The sequence below is a fragment of the Lycorma delicatula genome, chromosome 7 (genome assembly GCF_047948215.1).
Source record: "Lycorma delicatula isolate Av1 chromosome 7, ASM4794821v1, whole genome shotgun sequence".
In the NCBI taxonomy this organism is placed as follows: Eukaryota; Metazoa; Arthropoda; class Insecta; order Hemiptera; family Fulgoridae; genus Lycorma; species Lycorma delicatula.
Window position 1 is genome coordinate 148,138,260 of NC_134461.1, and position 25,884 is coordinate 148,164,143.

A 25,884-nucleotide genomic window follows, 5' to 3' on the forward strand; every position below is an offset into this window, starting at 1 on the left:
ATCATAAAACATTTGGATCGTTTCACGTTTTAGAAAACATAAGCTTTTGTTAGAAAAGTTACTAATTGATTATCTCCTTCGTACTGCTTATGAAATGTGTGTTCAGGTTAACCCAATATTAAAAAATCTGATGAATACAGAAAAAATTATTTTTTTTTTCACACCACACCTTAGTCTACTTTTTTTTGAAAAGTTGGAAATGATTGCCTGTCAAATATGGTAATAACAGTATTATGTAGTCAATGTTGGCAATATTGAAATGAAAAATTATTCAAATCTTTCATTTCAGTATAGTAATTTTTTGTTTTTTTTGTTTTTTGTTAGTAAAAATTTGCAATTGCTTTATTCTTTGTTTGTACTATTCAAATTATTTATCAGGTTAAAAATGTTAGACTCGAGATTAAATTCATTTATTTTTACAAAATAAATTAATAAATTTAATAATAATAAATTAATTAATTTACAGTATTTATCTCTTAATAATGTATCCAAATAGTTCTAAATAGTAGCAAAACAATATAAAAAAAGCAAATAAAACGAAACAAGTTAAATATTTGGTTATACTTTGGGTTATTTGACCATTAATTAACCAGAGAAGTAAAATACGTCCATCGTATATCAAATTTAACAGTACGTGATATAAGCAAAGTGTATTTCTGTGTAAAAAGAAAGTTTTTAAACATGTAATTTTACATGTTTTAAGTCTGGTAACGATATACATATATATAACGATATACGTTATATATATACGATAACGATATAACATATATGTAACGATATATATATAGGAGCGGAGCTACCAATAAAATTTTAACGAAGTTTATACAAAAAAAATTTAGAACATTCTATCAGTTTTTATTTTTGTAATTGCAAAGGTTTTGCTATAACAAATTTGAATGAGAAAAAAATAAATTTATACAGAGTAATACATTTCAATATATATAATTAATATTGTGCGCGCGTGTGTGATTATACAAATAAATAAAAATTTAATTAATATATTATTTATAAAGAGATAATAAGGTTTACTTAAACTGAAAATTACTTCAAAATTATGTAAGACACCCGTTCGTTTCGGTTAACGTACAGACATTAATATTCGTAATAGGGAGTTGTATTCATAAAACACAGTTATAACATTTACTGATGCTATGACAGACGCTATGTTGCCATTTAAACTGATTTTTTTCCCGCCTTGCCAGTGTACTCGCCACAGTTGGGTATCAGATAAATCGCTGCGTTGCATTTGTCTTATATCTTATTCAATTCATTTTCATAGAATAAATCTTCCAACAAGCTAACCCAGTAAGGAAATGAATAAAAAAAATTTTTTATTACTTATGGTAAAATTTTTATAATTTTTTTTCTTAATTTAATAACGAATCATTATATTATCATTTTACTATTTTTTATAAAAAAATAAATAACGTATAAATTATTGCTTGTTTTAAGTACTCGAGTTACCAGAGATTTTCTTATAACAAAAAACAGAAATTAATTCTGAATCAAATTAAAAAATATAATCTGAGATTAATGTTCATTAAAACGTCGATTATTCGGACCTCCATATCTAAAACATTTTTCGACTTAAAAGCGGTGACAAATCTAAGAGATAAATAAAAATAAATATTATATTTTATTATATCATTATCATTATATTTTATTCATTTACTAATTATTAACTCGTAACAAAAAATAAAGCTAATTAGCCAACCCGTTAATTTAAATAGTTATCGATTCTTCGACTGTTTTGTTCACAAAAACGTTTTTCTGCAATTACACTCTCAAACTGTTCCTTCATAAAAATAAAGATTATATAATTTTTTTTTCTTAATTTAATAACGAATCATTATATTATCATTTTACTATTTTTTATAAAAAAATAAATAACGTATAAATTATTGCTTGTTTTAAGTACTCGAGTTACCAGAGATTTTCTTATAACAAAAAACAGAAATTAATTCTGAATCAAATTAAAAAATATAATCTGAGATTAATGTTCATTAAAACGTCGATTATTCGGACCTCCATATCTAAAACATTTTTCGACTTAAAAGCGGTGACAAATCTAAGAGATAAATAAAAATAAATATTAAAATATTGTTTGTTGAACCAAGACTCGGATTTAAGCAAGAGTGTATTTGTAACGAAGTTATTAGTTACGTAATTTCACAGCCGATGGTAAATAATGACGTAATGCGCTAGCATTTCACTTAATCAATTTTACCTTCTCAATTCATAGATTTAAAGCGTATGAAAAATACCAAATCTTGCCGGGATTAAACCCAGAACTCTCCACTGATTCTACCGCTCTTTCGTCGTGTGTGTTTCCTCAGTTCATTCAGGAAATGTTATTCTGTTTTATATTTGCGCTAGATATAGGCCGACATTTTTTCATTATATTTTATTCATTTACTAATTATTAACTCGTAACAAAAAATAAAGCTAATTAGCCAACCCGTTAATTTAAATAGTTATCGATTCTTCGACTGTTTTGTTCACAAAAACGTTTTTCTGCAATTACACTCTCAAACTGTTCCTTCATAAAAATAAAGATTATATGAAAGTAATTTGGAAATCGTAAAAGTTTTATAGTCATTTTACTAAAAATTAATTAAACTTACAAAATTAATGATCTTCTCCACCAATAGTATTTTATGGGGACTGTTGCATATAATTTTTTAGCGTCTTAAAAAATTATTATTTATTATTTTCATTTCATTAAAATTAAAAAATAATAAACTGTACTTAAATTGTAATATTTTTTTATTGTTATAATTATCCGAGATATGATTATGCATAAATGTGCCGCAGGGTTGAACATAGAGCAACGCCCGTGCGAAGTTACGTTGGGTAACTAATTGTAGTACTAGACTGCATCTTAAGCGAAAAATAATATTACTGTCTTTTTACCTCATACCGAGCGTGGGAACACATGCACAGGTAAGGAGTATTTCAGACCTTTTTTACTTCCTTGTACGAAGTAAAGGAAGTATTGTGATGGCGAAAAATTTCCCTTTTCAGATTTCAACCAAAATATTCATTTTGACCATCCCTGAATCCATTTGACAGTTTCGGCGTGACCTCTGTACTTATATATGTATCTCGCATTACTTAAAAACTATTAACCGTAGTATGTTGAAATTTTGGATTTAGGACTGTTGTAACATCTAGTTGTGCACTCCTCCTTTTTATTGCAATCGACTGAACCAAAAGTGTCCAAAAAAAGCCCACTATTTCTTAACTGCAGTAATAAGCCCTGATTGAGAGCTTTTCAACGATATATCATAAATGGTACTTATTTTCATCGGTTCCAGAGTTATAGCCAAGTAAAAGTTTAATGAAATATTTGGATTTTACAAGGAGAAGGCACATCGGTTTGAATCAGACTTCATCTCCTTTTTTTAACTTCTTTTATTTAAATATGTTGATTTATTAATTTATTAAACTCTCATTGTAAACAAACTTTTACTATGAATAATAATTCAGTAATAACCAACAAGAAAAAAATATCATGACTTTTTATGAAATAAAATTACATACTTTTTCATTTTAAAAAAAACGTGTAAATATAATTTAATTTATTAACCTGTGATTGTAAAAAAATTACAATAAATAATAATTCAATAATATGAAGAAAAAAAAATCAAAAAATTCTTTATTATAGAATTAGAGGATCGTATTTCACTTTCAAATGAAATAAGTTTATACCAAATGAAGCAAAAATGTGTATATGTAATTTAATAGGCATACAAGGAAGTCATGTGGTGTCCCACATCAATTTTTTTTTTTTTAATTATGACAGTGAGGTAGATAAATATTTTCGTACGTAAAAAAATAACGGGATTCGGATCCAGAACCTTTTGGATATAAATCAATTGTTTTGTCAACCAGAACGGTAGTAATAAAAAAAACAAAAAAAACAAGAAAATTGTATCCTGTTACCATTTCAATACGTATTATGTGTTGACTGTTAGTGAAGCGTGTCAACTGATTTAATTTCTAATGCAGTAAATTTTTTGAAAAAAAAATACTCTTCCCGTACATTTTTTGGGTCAATGAAATCAAAAGAATGAATTCGTGATGTACAAAAAATTTCAAGTTTTAAGTCTGTTGCGTAATTAAAGAATAATGGAGGGCGCGCGCGCTCACACACACAATGTTTTATTAACTTACTCGTATGTATTGTTAAACCAGTCAGAGTGACGTTGCATCTGAATTAACGTTCTTTTTGTATAGTAAAGAATTCAAGGGTTCGATTTCCGGTTACGTTATCTTACATTATCAAAATTCATAACATGAAAAATTAAAAATCATAACCTAAATAAAATTGGGTGAATAGTAACTGACGTTTGTCGGCCTCCGTGGCGCGAGTGATAGTGTCTTAGCCTTTTGTCCGGAGGTCCCGGGTTCGAATCCCGGTTAGGCATGGCATGGCATTTTTACACGCTACAAAATTATCATTTTATCTCATCTTGTGAAGCAAATACATAACGGATGACCCGAGGAAAGGAACAAATATATATATACTTTGTATGTTGTCAATACGATTAAAATAAATTAAAAAAAGAAAAAAAGAAATGGTTATAAATATTCGTTTTATTTATCGAGAGATAATTTTACAAATTATACTGCGCTATCGTAGGCAAAACTGCTCGCCGACGCGCTGTCTACTACTCCAGTTGCTATGAGACGTACAACTGTTTCAAGGTTAAACTACACAACTGCCGTCTCGAACGCGCGGCTGCATAAAACACGTTTAACAACAATAATAATAATAATAATTTACAAATGTTTAATACTGTCTAAAGTAAAGCCATTCGGTTTATTTCTTTTTCACACCCTCCGAGATTTTTATTCTACTTTTTATTTTTTTATCATTTTTATTTATTTATTTTATATTTCAAATACACGTATAAGCAGCATGGATGTAAATTGGTTTGTTTTTTTAATTAAATTAACTTAATTATAGACAAAACCTACATTAGAAAAATTGAACTCTGTGAGAATCAAATTGAGTCTAAATTTACGTACTTATTTTTTTTTATAAGGATTATGCGTGCAATTTATAATAGAATCTTCAATTTATGGTTATTTTTTTAATGCGTAAAACTGATACAGATATTACACATATGGAGTGTTGTCCAAGCTGTAACCGAAGCCTAAAGATTAAATATAAAATTAATACAAAAAATGTAATCTTCTTTAAAAGTAATTCCTAAATTCTTTTTTCAACAGAGGAAGGTTAAGAAGTGTAACGATAATAACTGAAAAATATATAACACTTCAACTCGACGAGTACAAAACCTGGCTTACTCGCAGAAATGAATTTACTATTTTAATTCAATAATTTATTATATTAGGTTGGAGGTTGTGTGTGGAAGTATGGTATTGACATTTTGAAGTGAATTAAAATTTCAAGCCTGACCGGTATACGAAACCGGGATCTTTCGGATGAAAGGGAAGATATTACTACTCCACCTCGGCGATTGGCGAGGTGATTAGTTGATACGTGCTGAAGTATTAATTACATTAACTTATAAACTTAAAAGAATTGTAATAAAAAGAACAAAGATAGAAGATAAAAAGTATAAACTTCTATAGGATGTGATTTTTAGTGAAGATCTAACAAAATAATTAAATAATTTTTTTTTAAGTAACGGAGTAACAGTACAAGGTGAAAAGATAAAGATGCTACGATTTGCTGACGATATAGTAATTCTAGCCGAGAGTAAAAAGGATTTAGAAGAAACAATGAACGGCATAGATGAAGTCCTACGCAAGAACTATCCCATGAAAATACAAGAACAAAACGAAAGTAATGAAATGTAGTAGAAATAACAAAGATGGACCGCTGAATGTGAAAATAGGAGGAGAAAAGATTATGGAGGTAGAAGAATTTTGTTATTTGGGAAGTAGAATTACTAAACATGGACGAAGCAGGCGCGATATAAAATGCCGAATAGCACAAGCTAAACGAGCCTTCAGTAAGAAATATAGTTTGTTTACATCAAAAATTAATTTAAATGTCAGGAAAAGATTTTGGAAAGTGTATGTTTGGATTGGCGCTTTATATGGAAGTGAAACTTGGACGATCGGAGTATCTGAGAAGAAAAGATTAGAAGCTTTTGAAACGCGGTGCTATAGGAAAATGTTAAAAATCAGACGGGTGGATAAAGTGACATATGAAGAGGTATTGCGGCAAATAGATGAAGAAAGAAGCGTTTGGAAAAATATAGTTCAAAGAAGAGACAAATTTATAGGCCACATACTAAGGCATCTTGGAATAGTCGCTTTAATATTGGAAGGACAGGTAGAAGGAAAAAATTGTGTAGGCAGGCCACGTTTGGAATATGTAAAACAAATTGTTAGGGATGTAGGATGTAGAGGGTATACCGAAATGAAACGACTAGCACTAGATAGGGAATCTTGGAGAACTGCATCAAAGCAAATGATGAAGACAAAAAAAAATTCAAAAGAAAATATAGATTTCTCTTTTAATACAGTTTCTAAAATACATTTCCTGTTTCAGTAATAATAATTATTAAAGTATTCAATACATAAAACAGTAAAATTAAGATAGTTCCTGTGAGATGTTCATTGTACTAAAAAATTTGTACTTATATTGAGTAGGCCACTAATGGTAGCGAAGCGCAACAAAGAACAAATACATATAAATTATATTTACTATTTATACAAATAATGTATCTAGATATAATATAAAAATTAGGCATTCCTATAAAATTATTTAAAACATTAAAGTCATTTTATAAATTTTACCTTAATAAAATTATTTTAGTTCATTTATAAAACTGATGAATTAATTTTATAAAAATTTCGCGATATTGATGTATCAACATCAAAGAAAAAAAAATTAAAACCCTTCTTATTTTGAATAAAAAAAAATTGTAAACTGGAAGATTATTAAATAACTAGAATAGATTTTAAATTTAAAAATATCAATAAAACACGAGATTTCATCTAAAAAAAGTGCATCATATAAATTGTAGCAAGGTACTTTTAAAAATCATGTTGAAATTTTAATTTAGTTTTCATTAAACTATAAATTAAAAAAAAGAAATGTTTAATTTTAAACCGATATATTAAAAATAAAAAAGTTGTATACAATAAATTAAATCAAATGTTCATAAATTTAAAATAATGTCCTAAACCGTGTGGAATTTCCTTTCTAGAAAATTCTTCAGTTACCATACAAACGATATGCATAATAGTAACCGATTTTGATGAGACTGAGAAATGTCTCTTAATTGGCACGACATTAGAAGTTTTACAAACAACTTTATTACTTTTCTTTGTTTTTGACTGGTCGACGATATTAAGAGTTTACTCGCTATATTTTATGTTCTCTAACACGGAAAAGATATTATTATTTCATCAATTAATATAATTAACCAAAATTAATTTGGATAAATTATTTTCTTTTTTTTAAATTTAAATTAAATACCTTAGAATAAATAATTCATAAAATCATTTTATTAAAACATTTGCAGTGAAGAAATTCGAAAAATTCAAATTAGCTTAGTATGGTTTTAGCAGTCAACTACTGATTTCTGTTGAAAGAGGAAGTTAAACCCGTGCGTAAATATTTACTTGATTTACTGATAATCTATTTTTATTGTAATTGTACAGTTTTTAGGTAAGATAATATTTAAGTTTATTATTTTATTTATTAATATTATTTAACTACATATGTTTCGTAAAAATCATGTTTGTAACTTTCACGTAGGTTAACAATAAATTTTAATCTATTGTAAGTTTAATATTGGATAAATTTATATTCTCTGAGAAAATAAAAATATAAATTACAACTGTAAGTAAAAGAAATACTAAAGTTTATAAATATTTTTTAAGGTGGATTATCTACGTATTACAGTTTAATTATCATATAATTAAAACACTCAGGCAATTTAATAACCTAATAAAACGATTACGAAAGTTCTTGTTATAACAGACACCTTTTTCTTTTAAGATAATTAAATCATTACGTTAGTTAGAAGTTTGTGTGTGGGAATATGGGAAGGAAATTTGTAGTTTGTAAAATAAATACTATGCCTAAATGATTTTCGATCCTGGATCTTCTAGGTGAAAGGCTGAGTTTTTACTACTCTACCATAAATATCAGCGAAGCGATAATCCTACTTAAAAAAAAAAAACGATTAGAAGTGTAGATTATGTTTGTTTAAAATAATTATCAGTTAAAAATACGTAAAAGTAAACAATTTAATTAAACGCTTACCGTATTGTAAATGTGATGAGTTTTACCAAACGTTAGTATGATTATTTAAAAATAATATTATTTCTGAATTGCTCTTGATTAAACTGAACTAAAATAGAAACACAATTATGTTATTTTTAAATACAACTATTTAGTAGAAAATAATATTTTCCCTTACAATAAAACCACAATTGTTATTTGTGCTTGAAATATAAAAAATAATTTATATGTAAACGTGTACTAGGGGTAAACTAACTTTTAAAATAATATAAAACAAGTGTTGATTTATTTCTTCATCGCAAAGCTGAACAATTGCTACTGTAAAACAGTTAAAAAGATTAAACGTGTGTCCAGTTTAGTCACGTCTTTCTATATCCCGCTTATTCTTTTCTCATTTTACTCCCTCACTCCTTTCAGTATGTTTTTTTTTTATTATAAGCTATAGTGTGTGTATCTTATTTCATGTAGCACGTACTCATTTTTGTCCTTGAAAATTGACTAAACAGCATTTTTTGTTTTAAATATTACCATCAAAACAACACAGAGTTTAACTTTATTCTTGACCATATCATCAGACATGTTTTTTATGTACTTATAAAAATAGAATTAACAACTATACTACATCAGCCTTTCTTTTTTGTTTTTATCCCTCACACACACACACACACACACACATATATATATATATATATATACACAGAGAGAGAGAGAGAGAGAGAGAGATAGCGCAACAGATCAAAAGACTTTGCTTTAAAGGAGACACAGAAGCGACTAATGGTTATAAATAATTGGTAATCTATTCGATAGTTTACAATAGAAAATGAATATAATTTTATGCTACCGTTTTTTTTTTGTCTTCAGTCATTTGACTGGTTTGATGCAGCTCTCCAAGATTCCCTATCTAGTGCTAGTCGTTTCATTTCGGTATACCCCCTACATCCTACATCCCTAACAATTTGTTTTACATATTCCAAACGTGGCCTTCAATCGACAAAACCATTTGTCGATCAACGCTCTCGCCTTTTAATTATGAACAATGAAATTTTGAAAAACGGAAAAATCGCGATAGAAATAAAACGAGTTAAAATTCCCCCGTAGTAACTTTTTTATTACGTTTTACCTTCAGAATTACATCCAGTGACAAACATTATTCGCTAACTAATTAATTAGATTCGCCTAATTAAGGTCATATTTTATTTAGGCACATTTGTTAACGATTAAAAAATAACATTAAAATCTGGAGTTAAGCTTCCCTCATCACCCCTAACATATGGAAAAAAACATCAATCGGTAGGTAAGGATTTTCAAATAAAAATACAAATTGACTGTACTAACTATCAGAAAAATAAAATACATATACATACACAAACATGCACGGGCGCACGCAAACTCACACAAAAATACAAACAATCAAACAAAAATCAACAATAATTTGATGTTTATAAAGGATTAGGACACACACAGAGAGAGAGAGAAAGAAAGAAAGAATGAAAGTGAGAGTGTGAGAGAGAGTGACCGAGCGAGAGAGGGGTTTTAAACAAATTATTCAATACTACTTTTTAAAATATAATACAAAAACGTAATACTTTACATTCTATATTAACTATATAATTAAAAAACGAAACATAGGTGACCACTTAAAAATTAAATATATACGTATTTTAATTAAAATCCTTAAGTTTTAATAATTATGTATTAGATAGAACAAATAAAATATGTAAAAAAAAATACATACCAAGATGTTAAAATAAAGAGTTAATTTTCTCTACACAAAGCAACACACACATTGATGATACGTAAATTTAAACCTCGACTGGATAGGGTGAGTTAGACCTGTATACTGTATGTTCGTTCATCTCCGCGTACAATCGGTGATCTTCGGTTATACACGTCTTAACTTGAACAATATAGATTAATGTGTTACTGTTCTTGTGGTACAGTTTTATATGAATTACGTAACACACGTGCGCGCACCCTCACATATACACTCGAGATCTATTTAAAACAAAATAAATGATTAAAATAAATCTTACAATAAATTGTTAAACATAATTTAAAATTCATTTTATGCGTAAATATTTTTATTTATTAATAACAGTTAAATAGCTAAATAAAGGTTTATTAAAAACAAAAAAAAAAAAGATTAATATCAAAAAATTAAATTAAAAAACCATTTAGAAATCGAACCCAGGTTTTAGAAAATATACTGATATAAATTAAGCATACCACTCTTCTGATCACCGTAGCGGAGTGGTAGCCTCTCGGCATTTCATCTGGAGGTCCAAGATTCGAATTGTAATCAAAATATATTTGATTACATATAAAAAATTATTTAAAAAAAAACTTAACTAATATTTATATTAACATTAATAAAAAAAGGAGACATATTATAAAACCCCTGCAAAAAGTAAAAAGTAAGAATTAAAACAAATTGAAAATTTTAAACAAAAAAATATAAAATATTAACAAATATAAAAAATAAAAGAATACCTTGTGATCTGGGGGTGTCCAAGTTAAAAATCGACCCAGAGACCTTCAGTACATTAGTCATTTGCTGTACTATCTCTACTAACTGTGTTACGATAACAGTATATTATCAAAATGAAAATGAGACAGTTAAATATTTTGTTCAATGTTAACATCTAATTACTATATAAGAACGAAGTAAGACAAAATCTGAACAAACATAGATTAAATTTCAAACATTACTTTTTGTTAGATTAATAAAAAATAAATCTGTGTGTGTGTGTGTGTGTGTGCGCGCGCGCGCGCGCGTAAAGTAGTAATCGGCTACGATAGATAAATTTAGAAATAATGAAATCATATCATTACATCCTTATGTACCACTCGTTAATCTTTTCTATAATCTATAATAATTTGTAGTTCAGCTGTTTTTCTTTAAAATAATTAGCTATTGAAGAAGTTACAATCTAATTGTGGAAAATTCTTCACATACTGATTAGTATGTGAAGAATATGTTTGATTCCAGATTTGGAATCGAACCCAAGACCTTTGGTATATTATGTAGCAAGGAAGTACGCTTTCTGTGACACGGTCGCGGCGACATTACATTTTTATTGTTAATTATAATATTCGATTTTTTAAATTTCTGCTTTAAATTAAAATAAATGTTTAGTAAAAAAGAAAAATTATAAAAGCACGCACGCGAATGTACTTTTATATATATGTGCAATAATCACGTTTACGTGCGTGGTTATAATTAATTGAATATTAGGTAAAATTAAATAATTGACAGCCTCCTCATCATTACTCGTTTATGTACCGTTAGCCATGTTCTTTAGCTAACAGATACAAGTGAATTTAAAAAATTGCTTTCATTTATTCATTAGTCTAGTCTTTTTTTAATAAAAAAAAGTAAAAAAAATGAAAAAGAAATTAGAACAAACATTTTGGCTAAATTTTTGTCGAAAAAAAATTAATAATAAATCTGACCATGTAACATAAAAACCGACCGTTTTGATCTACAGAACATATCAATGTAAATTTCAAGAAAAGTGAGAAAATATTTGTAAAGCATTTCATATGAATAACAAAGGCAATTTATCTTTCTAAAATAGATAGCTAATTTATTAATTACCAAATGTAGACACAGGCAAACGGTTTTGTTGTTAAACAGAAATCTAAATTTTTAAAACAAAAAACAGAACTTCAATAGAATATTGAAACCCGAAATAATTAATAAGTTGTGCACATTTAAATTGAAATATTACGTAAATAAAACGTTTAGTCTACAAAAGATTCAGCAAAACCCCTCTTACAGTGTATCGGTACTTACTTAAAAGCAAATTATATTAGTTACATATTTTTATAGAGTAATCTGTACTTAATTTTAATTAAAATAACAAGAATAAAAATATATTTGGCTAACCTAAAAATAATCATTTTTGCCAAAATAAAATGTTTAGTTCATTAAACTCCCAAATTCCTCCAATATGTTAACCAATATAATCACATTATTTAATTGTGTACTAATTTCTTATTACAAAATATTATAATTTGAAAGAACTTACCTCATTTACACGTAGAATTATTTTCTATACGGTTGTCAGATTCACGTAAAATATATTTAAATATACTGAATTCTCTAAATACAAATAATCAAATAAACAAAATTTGATAACGGTTTTAATAACACAACTACAAATCGTGAAGAAATAAACTTTATTTACTGTATCCACAACGTTAATCTTTAATAACACTTTTAATATATTAATCACTTTTAATAGATTAATATCAGAAAGAAAATGTTAGATAATATTATTATGTAAGATTTTTTGATTTTTTTACAACGCTGAATATAATGGAAACGGCTAATAATATTATAATCAATTATAATTTTTCATCAACGTAACACACATTTTGATCTACGTAGTTGTTTGATGAATTTCGACGCGAACCAAGGAGAGAACGTGAGAGTCAAATGCATTCACATTCTCTGCTCTCTCCCCCCTCTCTGTCACCATACGTACAAAGTAGCCGCAGTACTAATATTTTTCCTCCCTTCTATTGTTCAGAAGCCATCTTTTTTTTTTTATATTGTTAGGTTATTTTTACTTTTAATAAATTGAATCTCGTGTATTAAAAGTGATTAAATACGACGACTGAAGTTTCGAATTTTTTTTAAAAATATTTTTTGTCCAGATAAATTTTTTTTTGTGTGTAGTGACAGAGCCCTGGTTTATTAATCCTAGGATATCATATTCGAATCCTAATCAGACTCATTAAAACTGTACGAACCACTGTTTTACAGTGTAAAATTTATTATGATGTTTGGTCATCATTACTTTCAACGACAGTGTAATATATGTCTATAATGTCAGTTTAAACTTCAAAATCATCAGTTAAAAGTTCTGATCACTTTTAAATTGATAACGATGTTTTGAAAAAAAAATCGGGCATCATTACTTTCAGCGAAATTGGTATGATAGGTGATAAAGGTTGTAAATTGATTTTTTTTTTATGATAGCTAATGACGTTATCTTATATATATATTATACATAAGAAAGGGTATATCTTATATTAAATAATGATTTCTAAAAAAGGGCGTATCTCAAAAATGGTCCACACAGACGATTTTTAACGAAATTTTGAAAGGCTTACTCGAAAGTGTGTTTTCCAACTTCCTGGAACGATAGCCGGCAGTTTCATGTGTCTAGGTCCAACCGTTCTCGACATACTAGCACGAGCGAAATTCGCATATGTCAGTTCACCTTATGTAAATGAATGAAAGGTGGTTTTCATGCGATTTTTTAAATTTATAATTTTTTTTACGACCATAACGACGCCCGACGTTATGGATCGGGCGTCGTTATGGATTATAATTTTTCAGTAGGGAAGAAGCGGAGCTACAATAGAATTTAAGGAAGTTTATAAAAAAAAAAAAAAATAGTAAATTTTATCAATTTTTATTTTTGTAATTACAAAGGTTTAGCTAAAACAGATTTTAAGAGAGAAAAAAATTATATTTATATAGAATAGTATATTTTAGTATTTATATATAATTAAAATTGTGCGCGCGTGTGTGACTATACAAATAAATAAATAATTTAATATATTATTTATTAAGAGATAATAAGGTGGTTTACTGAAACTGAAAATTATTAAGACACCCCACCCCGTTCGCTTCGATTAATATACAGAGAATCCTATTCTTAATACGGAGGTTGTATATTCATTAAACACAGTTCTAATATTTAGTGACTGACTATGTTGCCAATTTACCTGAATTTTCCTTCCCCCTTGGCCCCTTGCCCGCGAAGATCGGCAGCAGGTAAAAAATGCGTTGCGTATTTGACTTCAACATTTACATAGAATGTTATGTTCTTCCAAGCTATACCGGTAAGAGATGAAAAAATTTTTAATTTTTACGGTAAATTTTTTTTTTATTTTTTTTATTAACGAATCAGTATATTATACTGATTGTTTTACTATTATTTATAAAAAAAAAAAAATATTTTCCTAAAATATTTAAAATCGATGTTATATTCCCCATTTGACAATAAATTATTTGATATTTGTCGTCTTATGTAGTAGTGTTAAAAAAAATCATACTTAATAACTTTTTTGTTTATTTTAAGTTTTATGTTATATAATATAGTAGTTAGTAAAACAATCACTGATTTTATCATCCGACCTCTTAGTTAACCGGTCTTACATATTTTATTATCCGTAAAATTTACATAAATTATTGCTTCTTGTAGTATTCGAATTATTTAAGAGATTTTCTTGTAGATGATTCAGAGATTAATTATGATTCAAATTAAATATAATCTGAGATAACTGTTTATTAAAACGTCGATTATTCGGACCTCCATATCTCAAATATTTTGCGACTTAAAAGCGATGACAAATCTACGAGAACTTTAACAAATCTTAAATAACTTTTTTGTTTATTTTAATTTTTAAAGTTTTATAATATAGTTTGTAAAATAATCACTGATCTTATCCATCGGCTCTCCCAGTTAACTGGACTTACATGTTTCATTTATCCGTAAAATTTACGTATAAATTATTACTTGTTTTAAGTACTCGAATTACCAGAGATTTTCTTGTAACAAAATTCAGAATTAAATCAGATTCAAATTAAATATAATCTGAGATTAATGTTTATTAAATTGTCGATTATTCGGATCTCCATATTTCAAACATTATGTGACTTAAAAGCGGTGACAAATCTGAGAGAAAAATAATTATTAAAATGCTGAAAAAATCGCTTGTTGAACCAAGACTCAGATTTAAGCAAGTTTGTAACTATCACGCGTCTTATAAAATTGTCTTTTATAATTTTTTTAATTTCAGAAATTAAAAAATAATAAATTGTATATTTTTTATTGTTATATTTGTCCGAGAAATGATTAGGCATAAATGAACTTTGAGCAGAGCCCGTGCGAAGTTAGGTACGGTAACTAACTGTACTATATTGCATCTTAAGTGAAAAATAATAATATTTTTTCTTTTACCTCATACAGAGCGGGGGAACGCATGCGCATGCGCAAGTAAGGAGTATTTCAGACTTTTATTGAAGATAAATGAAGTTGTGTAAGTCTCGACATTTGTTATATTACACGGTTCTGGAAGCAGGTCGTGTTAAATGTAATTAAAATATTTAATATTTCCTTTTTTAAATATGAATAAAGCCAACCGGATGGAGATTCAGGCAATTCCGATTGTCATTTAGTATTTTTGTTTTATTTCACCAATACGTAACGTTAAATTTTTTTTGTCAATCGATGCGTTCCCGTAAGCTGCGAGGTAACATTTTTGAAAAAAGAATGCAACATAGTAAAATTTCTTATGTGAATGTGTTTACTTTCAATAACAAAGTTTAATATTAAACTGTCTGTGTCGGTCGGTCGATCGTTATTATGAGAAATGAAACTACAGTGTAGGACATTTTAGATGGTGTGGGCACTTTCATAATTATTTAGCTGTGGCAGTTGAGAAATTAGTTGTTGAGCGACGGAAATTGCAGTGGTGGGGAGCGACAAAGATATTACATATGTGCAGTATGGAACCCAGCGGCCATCACGGGTTGATTACACAGTTCATTGACTGCGGTAAGTAATTTTATATTATTTTAATATAGCATAAAATAAGTATCATTATTTTTGTAACTATAGTTTACCTATTGTACCCATACTTATCACGTAATAAATTTTATAATACAATTTGCACTCTTATTTTTACAAAATAAATTAACTAATTCGTATAGCCAAACATTTCTAACATTGTTTTCTAATTCTAATACCGGCAAAATAATACCCCAAAAATAAACCAACAGAAAATAAATAACTTATAAATTTTTCGTTATCCTGGTTATAAGTTTTACGTTAATCGACCAATAAAATAATCGAGGAAATAAAATTATTGCACAGTCTAAACGAACTGGTTAAGCAAAGTTTGTTTTATGTGTTAAAAATAATTATTTTATAATTATTTTAATGCTCTCATGTAACCCGACACAATACTTCAAAGTTAGAGAGGCTGTGGTACATTTTTCCTAATCTATTACTGTTTGTTATTAGGATTATTAGACATCTTCTCTTGCACCATTAACCAAACATTTAAAGAAATCCTAGTTGCTATAGTTTATAGGTGTTCAGACTCAAGTATCAATTCTTCTTTATTAGTTAGTTATTTCTTCTACTTGATAAAGTATTAAATTGTTACAAATTTCAAATCAACAGCTGACATTTACTTAATATTTCTTATAAATCTATAAATAAATAAACTGTTTCATTCTTCTTACTCTTTTATAAAAGTAAATACTCAGCTAGCCTATCATATCAACTGATAATATTAGTAATTCATTTTTATTAAGGTACTGTTCAGCCTAAATTTAGAGCTCTTACTGACAACATACACACACATTAACATGTATCTTTTTTATCAATAATGTAAAATTATTTAAATGTTAACATGTAATAATCATTACTTATTAAAATTAATAAAATTAAACTTATTAAAATTAATACTTAATCATCAACTGGACAATGTCTTTTATTGATAAAATATGAACCGGAAAAGTTAATATGTAGGTTAATTACACCTAACTGAGATATTACACCGAAGCGGTTAGTTATTCAAACATATTTTGCTCCTCAAACACGGTTATTGAAGGTTCTACAATTCAATACTTAAATTCATAATTAATACCAGAGAAATGATATTGGAGTTTCAGATATATTAATCATTGGAATTGGGTTTGCAACAATTCATATTTAAATTTATCTTTATTATTATCCAAAACAATTTGTATACAAGAGGTACTTTCATTAACTTTAATTTAATTGTGGAATAAGTGAAGGTTGATACTGTAAAATTTAACATTTTTTCAGCTATTTTATCAAAGTTTTTTTTCTTATAAAGTAGAAATACTAATAAACTAGCTTAAATATAGGATCAATGCCACTTTTTTTTTTGTCTTCAGTCATTTGACTGGTTTGATGCAGCTCTCCAAGATTCCCTATCTAGTGCTAGTCGTTTCATTTTGGTATACCCCCTACTATATTTTAAATTAACTGTTCTTTCTACAGTAGTAATCTATGCCTTTGTAATTGTCATTTCAGACATTGTAAAAAGACAGGAGGAAATGTTATAAGTACAGCGACTTAAAACAAACTAATAGTAACTTACTGAGACAGGCTTTCTTGCCGTGACCCCACATCAAAATGAAATAAAGTGTATTGAGAATGGACCTAATACAAGGTCCTCAGATATTATTTGCAAAAAAGTTTTCTTCAAATTTATTCCCGTCAAATATTCCATATATTCCTACATCTACTTCAGAATTAAAAAACACGATTCAAACAAAGTTTAAGTAGAGAATAGTTTAGAATTTAAACATTTTGTTCAAGGTAGAAAAGATTATTTATAGAGAAGATATCTAAAAATATTAAGAGATAAATTATTATGGAGATTTTAAATGTCTTATATTCATTAAGAATAAATAAAAATTAGATTTTGCTATTGAGAACCAAATTTACAAATACCTTTTTATGATGAAATATTATTTTTGAGTCCTTATATATTTACAATGTAAGGTTTTTATTGAATTTACCATTTTATTTCAATTCACATCATTTTCAATTGATTATGAAGAGCGATAGAAACATTAATGAAATTTTTCATCTGCTTTAAAAGTTATATAAAGCACAAGTTTTGATTAACAAATATTTATGAATGAGTGACAAGTATCAATATAGGTCTGCATATTTTAGATAACAATACAGAAAAAACATTCTTTGGAAATTAACAATTTATTATAAGTTCAACAATTAATTATATAGACCGTTAAGGTTAGGAATGGATCTAAACAAGTGTAATCCTGATCTAGTAATAAAATTTATTTGATTTGAATGATAGCAAATGATTTGCTATCATTTATATACTACTATGCTAAATAATTTATTAAAATTTAAATTATCATTCATTTTATGGGTTACAGAGCAATGACCAATGAAAAGGTAAAGTAAAAGAGATGTTTACATCAATCTAAGATTTAAAATATGAAATAACTGCTGTGTTGAAGACATTGTTGCAACACAGCTTGAATTGCAATTCAATTTCAAATAATATCTGTTAGAAGTTAACGCAAACAAAGCAGTTGTTAATAATACCAATAAAAACATACAAGATCTCTCAAAACAATTAGATCTCTCTTAATCACACAGAATAATTAGTGCATACTGTATGAGGACCCCGCATCTTACCCTGATCACCAATTTTACACTGAAAGTACAAACGATATGCTTTTTTAATTAAAGATGTAATATTTTTTATATTTGATTTTACGGTAAACTCACTACATACATAACAAAAGGCATTCACATCATTTAGACAATTTTGAGGCATGACAGTGCACTGTTAACAAAGTTAAGACAGCAATAAGACTGAACCAGATTAATTCATTCCTAAATCCAGTGCTTAATACAAACAACACATTCAGCTACATGTTTTGACCTGCACAGACATGATTAATTTTGTCCATGAAGGCTTACTCTTCAGTATTAGATGTGTCATAATATGTGACTGATATGATTTAATTCTTTGTCTATATTGTTTATTTATAGCTTACTAATTAAAGTTAAACAATAATAAATTAGCTAGTAAAATACAATATAGGAACTTAAAATGCTAAGTATACATACATTGAAAAATGAAAAAAATACTATAATTAAAATTAAATAATTTTTCAAAAATGGTGGGCGATAGAAAGATTCTGAGTTCATATTTGTTTTCAGCATTAAAAAACAGATTAAAATCATGTATTGCATGTTAGGAAACAAAAATTATGTTTATCAGTGTAATTTAATAAGTTGAAAAAAGTAAGAACGAAAGATGTCTACTATAATCATAACTTCTCCTAATTATGTAAGTAGAAAAAAGATTTCACAAAAAAATTATGTTTAAAAGGAAGTTCCATAATTCTAGATTTTTTTTTTAATTAGTGAATTGATAAAATTGAAAATTAAGAGATTTTAAAGCTTTTTTAAGAAACAAAATAATATATATTTGTGTAAACAGTAAATCATAATTCCTGTTTAAATCAAATTCTAACCTCACTCATGGAATTTACAATATATCTTGTATTTTCATTATTCACTTTTATTTTAATGTAAAGTTATTACAGAATATTCTTTTGTTCTAAGTAAAAAACTGAAGATAAAATTTAAGAAGAAAATTTAACTCATAGTAATGTTGAAAAAGGGGTACAAATATTTAGTAGAATAACTTTTGTTAGAGTACTTCATATCTCTTATTGAAGAGGAAACACATTCAAATTTAAAAATGGTTTGAAGAATGAAAACAAGAAGTTAGAATGAGAAAATATTGGGAAAAAGAAGAATAAATTGTAAATGCATGCATATCTATGCGACTAGAATGAATTTAAAAAACTTTTCATTGCAATTAAAGGATAAAGGTTACAAAAAATGCTTTATTTTATCACAAAAAGTGGATGAAATGTGGAGCTTCAAAAGTTGATCATCCTCTCTAAAATTTTCAAATAACCTAAGCTGAGAAAATTATTCCTGATTGTTTCAAAATAAATATATTATAATAATGAAGAATTGTGATATATCTAGGCACAATGAATATTGTTTTCATTGTTATACGAGATACACATTTATTTGTAAAATAAAGAGAGTAACATTCATTATTAAATATTAAAATAAGATATATTTTAAGATAAAATATAATATCTTATATTATAAGATATATTTTGTACTTTAGTACAAAAGGGTTCAGGTTTACCAGACATATACCTCAGACTCGTTTTGTTTGCAACCTTCTAGAAAAGAAACAATTCCTAGACACTATCACAGGGAACTTAAAAATAATTTAGGAAAGAGGGAATGGTAAATCAAGACAACAAATACCAGTTGACTGGGACTAGAACACGTTATGTTTGGTTATTTAGTGCACATTTATGTTGCAATAATGTTAACTTAATGTTATTAAATAAATATTTTACTCTACTTATTTCAGGAATCTGTGAATGACCTACCTAAATATATATATATATATATATATATATATATATATATATATAAAACAGATAAACAAAAATAGTAAATTAACAGTGGTAAATATTACAGTAAATTTTTATTGAAAAACAATTGTAAAAAAATAACAGATAACTTATTTAACTGTAGTAACTAATTTGATGGAAATAAATATCATTGTGTTTTTCTGTAATATATTAAATAAAATTCAAACCGACAATACAGACCAAGAGAAATAATTTGATAGGTCTACTGATTGGTTTAGTGAATAATGAAATGATGGTATTTTGTACCATGGTCCTCTACTAAAAAGTAAATAATGACAAATAGTTAATTTTCTGAATTGAACATAATATTAATGTGAGTTTTTGAACCCGTTTTACATTATTTACAGTCTTACTGTATGTAAATGATCAAAGAATATTACTAGGTAATAATAATAATAAACTATAATTGTGAATAAAAAGAGATTAAAATGTTTGTGTATAAAAAAAAATATAATGAATTCGTGTGAATCTAGGTATAGAATTTCAATTTTATCTATCTTTATTAGGTTTTGATAAGTTCCAGAATAACATTGTTTTTAGTACATTTATAACACTCATTTGACTTGTTTCCCGCATAGATTTTTAAAAAATGCATCAAAAATGGTGGCAGTTAAAAATTATTTTTTCGTAAGCAACTAGAGAATGCGTTAATACATCAACGCACATAGTTGTATACTGTTGGCGTCCTTTCTAACGGTACCGTTTACAGCTATTCGATTTAACTATGTAGATTAATTTGGTAGTCCAAATAATCTTAGTTGAGTGCTTACTAATAGAAATAATTATATAGATCTACTGATTGGTTTCTGCGAATAATGAAATACTATTTTGCGTCATGATCTACTAAAAGAAGGTAATGACTTGTTGAAATGTACGTAATGTGATTGTGTTTATGAAGCGGTTTTACATTAATTATTTACAGTTGTACTTCTTACTAATTGTGTTATCTAGGTAATATAAAACTATAAGAACTTTTAAGACTTTATGTTTATAGTTAATTTAGACCTAACGTTTTGGTGTTTATTTTATCTGAAACTTTTTTATTATTTAATACTATATTTTGTGTTCGTGAAGAAAGTTACTTTTTATTACTAATGCTTGTTAGTTCTAATTTCCATGTTAATAATTATTTTTAATATTATTACGAGTTACTGGTTATTCCTGATGAAAAGAAGTACCAGTAATGATTTACCCATCCTAGCTATCTATTTTATGATTTGTTTAAAATGTTAATACTTGTGCTTAAAGATGTACTTCCTCACACAAATGATTTAAATGTAAGCCTCAAAAACTTTTGTTTAGAAACCCAAATTTGTAATAATGCTATGAAATGCATAGTTCATTTATTTATTAAACAGGATGACAAAAAAACCATAAAACATTAAAATAACATAAAGTTATTAATAACTGAATTTCAGATTAATGTTATTTTTCTTCCAAGCCATTTGTCGCTAATTGGCACCTTCCTGGAATAAATAGTAATGAGGCAGTAATTAGCTACATAAGGCATTTTGGAAGAAAGAGTTTCATTAATTTAAAACTGGTAGTCAAACTTTAAACCTAATATACACTCATTAATTAAAATTAAATGTAAAAAAAAGGTATTTAGAGAATTAAAACTAGAATTCAAATTTTTAAAGGAAGGTAAACGTGGAAGAGGTTAGTGAATCAGTTTTTCTCCAAGGGAAGTAATTTTATTTTAATACTTTTAAAACTAATTTTAACTCTACCCTTTTACAAAACAATTCAAAATCTATTTTTTATTTGTCACTTAACATTTTGTCACTTATTCTTAGCCCAGACGTGTAACTTCATTAAACATTACTAGATTTGGTTATGTAGCAAAATGAATTTTGAGTACATTAAGATGAAGTTCCAACTTTACTCTTTCGAAAAAGCACTTTTTGACCTCTGTAAGATGTAAAATAAAAGAATGCTTCATGGAGAAAGTGACAAAAATGTGTTTTTACCTGTTGCAAGTTAGAAAATAGTCTATTACTCGAGAAACATTTTTTAAAAATATAAAAAATATTCTTTAGCCACTACAAGGTGGTTAGTTATCAGATACCAAATATCATCAAAATCAAAAATAATGATGCAGTAAAATTTTTGAAAATTTGTTGAATTAAAATTGAATACCCTGGAAGATCCCTAATTCTAAGCGCACACATTTTACTTAAGTTCACCATTAACTTAACAAATGTTTTTTAATTTATCGTCTTGTTCCTAAGAAGTAGAATGTAGTTATTTAACTCATCAGTTGCGCCGGTTATAACCTTCCAAAGATTGTGGCACCATTATAATACACAAGTACCATAATTGCACATGTCTAAACTAATCGGTCATGTTTAAACATGTTCGGTTACATATTACAACATTGTAGATAGACATTGCTATCGCTGCCTATAATCAGTCTGTGTCTAGTTAATAGTTTGGAACTCATCCGTGAATACTTATTAATTTTGTAATCTGGTTTTGGGTTTACCAAGAAACAATGTTAACCATACACATGAGCATCCATCATTCACATGACTGTGAAGTTAATCCCTCAGATACTGCCACCCAAAAGTAACAATGCAAAGCTGTGGCTATTTATGAAAAAATGAGCCTGTTTGTTTAGCATCATTTGTTCTTTAGACAATTTTTCTTCAATTTTTAGACATCTTTTTTTAGGAAATATTTATGAATATGATCGGTCAAAGTTAAAAATGTTACTAAAACCTAAATTAGATTATAAACCATTTAAAATAAAATATTGTAATTAGAACTTAGCAGTTTTGTATATTTAGTTACTTCATTTTAGTGTTACTGGTTATTTGGTGCTCTGAGTTACCAGTTAAATTAAGTGTTCATGAATACATAGGTTTATAAATGCCCGGTTTATGAACTGAGCATATATAACTTTGAAGTTATATATTAACTATGAAGTATTATTTGATTTTAAAGCATTTCCAAGCTATTGCACCTGGAGTATACCTGAAAATATTCGTATATTGTTTTTCATCCGCTTAGAATCGTGCATTTGTTACCTTGTCTGACCAACGTATTTTTAGAAGAAACCTGTAAGACGAACATCTCAAAGGTTTCAAGTTTTTTTTTTTAATAGATGCCTCATTGATTCTACTAGATACAAGAGAATAGAGATTATATAACATCTGAGCATTCTTGTACGCAAGCCAATAAAAGGTCTGGTGACACAAGTATGTCAGAAGAAGGCTGATTTGGTCTTCACAAGTCTGCACTTAATTTCCAACTTGTGAACCCACCTTCATCAATACTACTCTTAAAATACATGTTTTTCATCCTTTATATAAATCCGATCAACCCAAGTACAGAATTAATAAAATAAAAAAATAGGATGACGCCTACCTTATTCCATAATCCAAGCAAGAGCACTTTCACGAGTACCTCGCATCATCAGTTGCTGTATAATTTTTCAAATCTTTCGTTGCAAATTGCTCATTAAAATTAGAAGTGAGATTTAAAATTGTTAAAAAGATCCTTTTCCAATTAAATCAAAACAGAAATAAAACAATTTTTTTTATATATTCAAAATTTTAAATCTTATACAAAATATGAAGTCATTAATAAAAAAATCAAATTAAAAGTAAAAATTAAAATTAATAACAAAAATAAAAATAAAATCAATAGAACTGTCTACTAAAGTAAATAAAGTTATATAACTGTCCACAGTTGAAATATTATGAATTACCAATGTCTACAGAAGTGCTGCTACCTACAGCAGCTTCTATGATTGTGTAATCCTCATATTCTATATGTAGGTTGATCAAATAAATTAATTTTTTTATTTATAAATGTAAAATCTTTCTAAAATGTCAATTGTATTAATATTGTATTTTTTAATTTCCAGTATTTCTAATATTTGTATGCGTATCAGACATGGAATGTCTATTATTAATAAGATCGTTAATCAGAAACGTTAAACCCAATTTTATAATTTTATAATATCTAAAATGTTCATCAAATCTAGTTTTAAAGTACCTATATAAATATGGTCATAATCATTGCATTTTATTTTTAAACAAATTGTTTAAATCATATGAAGCAATACGTGTATTATTTTTTAAATGTTTTATTAAATGGTTTTTTGTCTGATATGCAGGTTTAACCAGATTTTTATTGTAAACCCTTATGTTTTCAACAATATTATCAGTATATTTTAAATATACATTGTCATTTTCTGTGTGTTTATCTGTATTAAATATGTATAATTGTTAATTTTTGACATTGCTTTTTGTATATATTATCTACTAAACATTCATTATAACCATTATATTTAGCAATTTGTTTTATAATATCTATTTATTTATTTTATTTATTATTTCCATTATACTTGTGTAATTGATTGCTTTTATATAACCATGTTCATATAAGTATTACTATCGATTTCATATGTCCACACGTATAATAGGCCATTGGAGTCAGATCAGGTAATCTAGGACCAATTAATTGGCCCTTCTCGCCTGATCCAGTTGTTCCTAAATGTTACGTTAATTTCTAACTACTTCACAAAAATGTATAGCAAACCCATAGTGTTGAAAAATAATTTCTTGCCTCGTTATTAGTGGAATGTCTTCTAAAAACTAGGGCAGGTTATTTTCTAAAAAAAATACTAGTTTCCTGTAAGGCGACCATCAAAAATAAATGGTGCAATCATATGCTTATCAATAATGCCACACTAAACATTAGCAGAAAACCTGTGTTGAAAACTGCTTTCTACTAGCATGTGGATTTTCAAAATTCCATTGATGTTTATTTTGAAAGTTATTAACTCCATCTCTTATAAATGTTACCTCATCAGCGAATAAAATAGAACATACTTTATGACAGTTTTCTTGAAGCCAATGACAATACTTTAGATGCAATGCAAAGTCGCCGAGCAGTAAATTTTGAACCTTCTGATAGTAGTACAGGTAAGAGATTTTCTTTAAGTATTCGCCATGCTGTACTATGTGGCAAACCAATGCAATTTGAAATTTGTCTATTATTAGTTCCGGGCTACATTGAACTTGCTATATCACGTTCTCCTTGTAAGCGAAACGACGTTGTTCTTGTCTTTCAACAGAATAAGAATATGTAGGTAAAGAACCAGTTCCGCGTAAACAATGGAAAGCTGAAATGAAGGTTTTGATTTGGAACCCTTATATTAGGAAATCTTTTTTGATATTGCATTTTTGCAGCCAAGGAGTTACCATTGCAAAACCATAAATAAAAATTGTTAGCATATTCCTCATTTGAAAACTGAGATGAAATTTTGAGAACGCGGAACACAAAACACTCACCCCTTCACACACACTGCACAATTGAATACAACTTTTAAAAATGTACAAAACTACTTGCATTCTGTAGACAAATTGTGATTGTTTATCAGCTGTTAAAACTCTACCAGCTTATGAAATAAAAATAAAAAATTTATTGTACCATTAAACTTCTTTTTTTTAACAATTGTGGATAAAGTTATTAAAATGGTGTTTTTTCTTACTTTTTTCTGTTGATCTTATTTTTGTTAAATAATTTTATTTTTAGATATTCTCAGATGTTAAAAGTATTATTC

At 27.2% G+C, this 25,884-nt stretch overlaps 2 protein-coding genes across 2 annotated transcripts in view; one reads left to right on the top strand and one right to left on the bottom strand.

Annotated features, from left to right (window-relative positions):
* The window catches only part of LOC142327413 (uncharacterized), a 557,292-nt gene extending 544,510 nt beyond the window's left edge, over window positions 1–12,782 (bottom strand). The window contains exons 1-2 of the mRNA XM_075370452.1: window positions 12,268–12,782; window positions 9,972–10,231 (exon numbers count right to left, since the gene is read on the bottom strand). The gene's annotated coding sequence lies outside the window, so the exon portion shown is untranslated. The remainder of the gene's footprint in view (window positions 1–9,971; window positions 10,232–12,267) is intronic.
* LOC142328402 (uncharacterized) overlaps window positions 1–25,884 on the top strand; it is a 69,192-nt gene that overhangs the window by 27,640 nt on the left and 15,668 nt on the right. The gene's annotated exons all lie outside the window — the stretch shown is intronic.